We start from the raw sequence: 6,000 nt of genomic DNA, 5'->3' as shown, positions 1-6,000 counted from the left end.
TTGTGCATATGAGTATAAGCTCTCCCTCACCTATTGCCTCAGAAAAATTTAAGAAACAAACATATAATCTCAGAATAAACTCCCCCTTTCACAAATCATCCATTTTGATTGCTGCATAACTGAAGGTATTTCTAGAAAAGATATTAGTATTATCCATTGTTTTGTAAACATCAAAAGTATTATCCATTTTGATTGCTCTGATACCAATTGTAAGGATCAAAGACCACCAAGTGGAAGAGATAAACAATGTACAGATCACAAACGTAACAATAAGTAAATAGAAAGGAAAGAATTGCAATCCAATTAACTACCCAACTCCTCCAGAGCTTGTAGATTAATTTAAATAAGCTTCTTCAAATTGATGAATTACAATCACGCTTGCGTACAAAAGAAGGTTCACCTCCTCCCTGCCCCGAACACCACTCGGTCTAGCCAGGAAATTTTACTATCCCTCAAGACAACCCTCACAGAGCTACACTCATGAAGTACTCACTTACAAGTGAAAAGTTTACAATGAACCTCACACCACTAAGACTAGAAATCTTCTTTGAAGAGTATTTTCTCACTAAAATCACTCTACATATTTTTTATCTTCAGTGTGCAAAAGTGGTTTAAAGTATCTGACCAACCACTATTTATATAGGACCAAAAAAGTGCCTCATTAATGTTTCCAACGGATAGAAAGTAGATGAAGAGTCAACTAGCCGTTGAATTGTCGGACGTCTTGATGAATTACAATCACGCTTGCGTACAAAGGAAGGTTCACCTCCTACCTGCCCCGAACACCACTCGGTCTAGCCAGGAAATTTTACTATCCCTCAAGACAACCCTCACAGAGCTACACTAATGAAGTATTCACTTACAAGTGAAAAGTTTACAATGAACCTCACACCACTAAGACTAGAAATCTTCTTTGAAGAGTATTTTCTCACTAAAATCACTCTACATATTTTTTATCTTCAGTGTGCAAAAGTGGTTTAAAGTATCTGACCAACCACTATTTATATAGGACCAAAAAAGTGCCTCATTAATGTTTCCAACGGATAGAAAGTAGATGAAGAGTCAACTAGCCGTTGGAGTGTCGGACGTCCGATAGTCCTGTTTTTTGCGTCCGACAGTCCTGTTTTTTTGCGTCCGATAGCAGGCAGTGAGTTTAAGAGATTTTCTTCAATTCTTTCGGACGTCCGGTGAAAACTCTTTGTGCGTCCGACAGCAAACAAAGAGATTTGAGAAATGTCTTATTTCCTTCGGACGTCCGGTGGTGGGGTTCTTCATGCGTCCGAAGTTACGCAATGATTATCGGACGTCCGATCCATGCGTCCGACTGCTTTCAGCAGCCTTTGTCCCTTTCAATTGCATTTGATCTTTGAGTCTGATCGCTGCATTGCTGAAGGTCTCTCTGGGAAAGATTTTAGTATTGTCCATTTGTTTTGTAAACATCAAAAGTTAGGAACCAGGATCAATATTCTCCCCCTTTTTGATGATGACTAAACAATGGATAAAGGAAAGAAAAAGATTGTGCATATGAGTATAAGCTCCCCCTCACCTATTGCCTCAGAAAAATTTAGGAAACAAACATATAATCTCAGAATAAACTTCCCCTTTCACAAAGCATCCATTTTGATTGCTGCATAACTGAAGGTATTTCTAGAAAAGATATTAGTATTATCCATTTGTTTTGTAAACATCAAAAGTATTATCCATTTTGATTGCTCTGATACCAATTGTAAGGATCGAACACCACCAAGTGGAAGAGATAAACAATGTACAGATCACAAACGTAACAATAAGTAAATAGAAAGGAAAGAATTGCAATCCAATTAACTACCCAGCTCCTCCAGAGCTTGTAGATTAATTTAAATAAGCTTCTTCAAATCGATGAATTACAATCACGCTTGCGTACAAAGGAAGGTTCACCTCCTCCCTGCCCCGAACACCACTCGGTCTAGCCAGGAAATTTTACTATCCCTCAAGACAACCCTCACAGAGCTACACTCATGAAGTATTCACTTACAAGTGAAAAGTTTACAATGAACCTCACACCACTAAGACTAGAAATCTTCTTTGAAGAGTATTTTCTCACTAAAATCACTCTACATATTTTTTATCTTCAGTGTGCAAAAGTGGTTTAAAGTATCTGACCAACCACTATTTATATAGGACCAAAAAAGTGCCTCATTAATGTTTCCAACGGATAGAAAGTAGATGAAGAGTCAACTAGCCGTTGGAGTGTCGGACGTCCGATAGTCCTGTTTTTTGCGTCCGACAGTCCTGTTTTTTTGCGTCCGATAGCAAGCAGTGAGTTTAAGAGATTTTCTTCAATTCTTTCGGACGTCCCGTGAAAACTCTTTGTGCGTCCGACAGCAAACAAAGAGATTTGAGAAATGTCTTATTTCCTTCGGACGTCCGGTGGTGGGGTTCTTCATGCGTCCGAAGTTACGCAATGATTATCGGACGTCCGATCCAAGCGTCCGACAGCTTTCAGCAGCCTTTGTCCCTTTCAATTGCATTTGATCTTTGAGTCTGATCGCTGCATTACTGAAGGTATCTCTGGAAAAGATATTAGTATAATCCATTTGTTTTGTAAATATCAAAAGTTAGGAACCAGGATCAATATTCTCCCCCTTTTTGATGATGACAAAACATTGGATAAAGGAAAGAAAAAGATTGTGCATATGAGTATAAGCTCTCCCTCACCTATTGCCTCAGAAAAATTTAAGAAACAAACATATAATCTCAGAATAAACTCCCCCTTTCACAAAGCATCCATTTTGATTGCTGCATAACTGAAGGTATTTCTAGAAAAGATATTAGTATTATCCATTTGTTTTGTAAACATCAAAAGTATTATCCATTTTGATTGCTCTGATACCAATTGTAAGGATCGAACACCACCAAGTGGAAGAGATAAACAATGTACAGATCACAAACGTAACAATAAGTAAATAGAAAGGAAAGAATTGCAATCCAATTAACTACCCAGCTCCTCCAGAGCTTGTAGATTAATTTAAATAAGCTTCTTCAAATTGATGAATTACAATCACGCTTGCGTACAAAGGAAGGTTCACCTCCTCCCTGCCCCGAACACCACTCGGTCTAGCCAGGAAATTTTACTATCCCTCAAGACAACCCTCACAGAGCTACACTCATGAAGTATTCACTTACAAGTGAAAAGTTTACAATGAACCTCACACCACTAAGACTAGAAATCTTCTTTGAAGAGTATTTTCTCACTAAAATCACTCTACATATTTTTTATCTTCAGTGTGCAAAAGTGGTTTAAAGTATCTGACCAACCACTATTTATATAGGACCAAAAAAGTGCCTCATTAATGTTTCCAACGGATAGAAAGTAGATGAAGAGTCAACTAGCCGTTGGAGTGTCGGACGTCCGATAGTCCTGTTTTTTGCGTCCGACAGTCCTGTTTTTTTGCGTCCGATAGCAGGCAGTGAGTTTAAGAGATTTTCTTCAATTCTTTCGGACGTCCGGTGAAAACTCTTTGTGCGTCCGACAGCAAACAAAGAGATTTGAGAAATGTCTTATTTCCTTCGGACGTCCGGTGGTGGGGTTCTTCATGCGTCCGAAGTTACGCAATGATTATCGGACGTCCGATCCAAGCGTCCGACAGCTTTCAGCAGCCTTTGTCCCTTTCAATTGCATTTGATCTTTGAGTCTGATCGCTGCATTACTGAAGGTATCTCTGGAAAAGATATTAGTATAATCCATTTGTTTTGTAAATATCAAAAGTTAGGAACCAGGATCAATATTCTCCCCCTTTTTGATGATGACAAAACATTGGATAAAGGAAAGAAAAAGATTGTGCATATGAGTATAAGCTCTCCCTCACCTATTGCCTCAGAAAAATTTAAGAAACAAACATATAATCTCAGAATAAACTCCCCCTTTCACAAATCATCCATTTTGATTGCTGCATAACTGAAGGTATTTCTAGAAAAGATATTAGTATTATCCATTGTTTTGTAAACATCAAAAGTATTATCCATTTTGATTGCTCTGATACCAATTGTAAGGATCAAAGACCACCAAGTGGAAGAGATAAACAATGTACAGATCACAAACGTAACAATAAGTAAATAGAAAGGAAAGAATTGCAATCCAATTAACTACCCAACTCCTCCAGAGCTTGTAGATTAATTTAAATAAGCTTCTTCAAATTGATGAATTACAATCACGCTTGCGTACAAAAGAAGGTTCACCTCCTCCCTGCCCCGAACACCACTCGGTCTAGCCAGGAAATTTTACTATCCCTCAAGACAACCCTCACAGAGCTACACTCATGAAGTACTCACTTACAAGTGAAAAGTTTACAATGAACCTCACACCACTAAGACTAGAAATCTTCTTTGAAGAGTATTTTCTCACTAAAATCACTCTACATATTTTTTATCTTCAGTGTGCAAAAGTGGTTTAAAGTATCTGACCAACCACTATTTATATAGGACCAAAAAAGTGCCTCATTAATGTTTCCAATGGATAGAAAGTAGATGAAGAGTCAACTAGCCGTTGAATTGTCGGACGTCCGATAGTTCTGTTTTTTGCGTCCGACAGTCCTGTTTTTTTGCGTCCGATAGCAGGCAGTGAGTTTAAGAGATTTTCTTCAATTCTTTCGGACGTCCGGTGCAAACTCTTTGTGCGTCCGACAGCAAACAAAGAGATTTGAGAAATGTCTTATTTCCTTCGGACGTCCGGTGGTGGGGTTCTTCATGCGTCCGAAGTTACGCAATGATTATCGGACGTCCGATCCAAGCGTCCGACAGCTTTCAGCAGCCTTTGTCCCTTTCAATTGCATTTGATCTTTGAGTCTGATCGCTGTATTACTGAAGGTATCTCTGGAAAAGATATTAGTATAATCCATTTGTTTTGTAAATATCAAAAGTTAGGAACCAGGATCAATATTCTCCCCCTTTTTGATGATGACAAAACAATGGATAAAGGAAAGAAAGAGATTGTGCATATGAGTATAAGCTCTCCCTCACCTATTGCCTCAGAAAAATTTAAGAAACAAACATATAATCTCAGAATAAACTTCCCATTTCACAAAGCATCCATTTTGATTGCAGCATAACTGAAGGTATTTCTAGAAAAGATATTAGTATTATCCATTTGTTTTGTAAACATCAAAAGTATTATCCATTTTGATTGCTCTGTTACCAATTGTAAGGATCGAAGACCACCAAGTGGAAGAGATAAACAATGTACAGATCACAAACGTAACAATAAGTAAATAGAAAGGAAAGAATTGCAATCCAATTAACTACCCAACTCCTCCAGAGCTTGTAGATTAATTTAAATAAGCTTCTTCAAATTGATGAATTACAATCACGCTTGCGTACAAAGGAAGGTTCACCTCCTACCTGCCCCGAACACCACTCGGTCTAGCCAGGAAATTTTACTATCCCTCAAGACAACCCTCACAGAGCTACACTAATGAAGTATTCACTTACAAGTGAAAAGTTTACAATGAACCTCACACCACTAAGACTAGAAATCTTCTTTGAAGAGTATTTTCTCACTAAAATCACTCTACATATTTTTTATCTTCAGTGTGCAAAAGTGGTTTAAAGTATCTGACCAACCACTATTTATATAGGACCAAAAAAGTGCCTCATTAATGTTTCCAACGGATAGAAAGTAGATGAAGAGTCAACTAGCCGTTGGAGTGTCGGACGTCCGATAGTCCTGTTTTTTGCGTCCGACAGTCCTGTTTTTTTGCGTCCGATAGCAGGCAGTGAGTTTAAGAGATTTTCTTCAATTCTTTCGGACGTCCGGTGAAAACTCTTTGTGCGTCCGACAGCAAACAAAGAGATTTGAGAAATGTCTTATTTCCTTCGGACGTCCGGTGGTGGGGTTCTTCATGCGTCCGAAGTTACGCAATGATTATCGGACGTCCGATCCATGCGTCCGACTGCTTTCAGCAGCCTTTGTCCCTTTCAATTGCATTTGATCTTTGAGTCTGATCGCTGCATTGCTGAAGGTCT

This window comes from Coffea arabica, chromosome 4e (assembly GCF_036785885.1).
Source record: "Coffea arabica cultivar ET-39 chromosome 4e, Coffea Arabica ET-39 HiFi, whole genome shotgun sequence".
NCBI classification, from domain to species: Eukaryota; Viridiplantae; Streptophyta; class Magnoliopsida; order Gentianales; family Rubiaceae; genus Coffea; species Coffea arabica.
Note: the sequence above shows the minus strand (reverse complement) of the source record.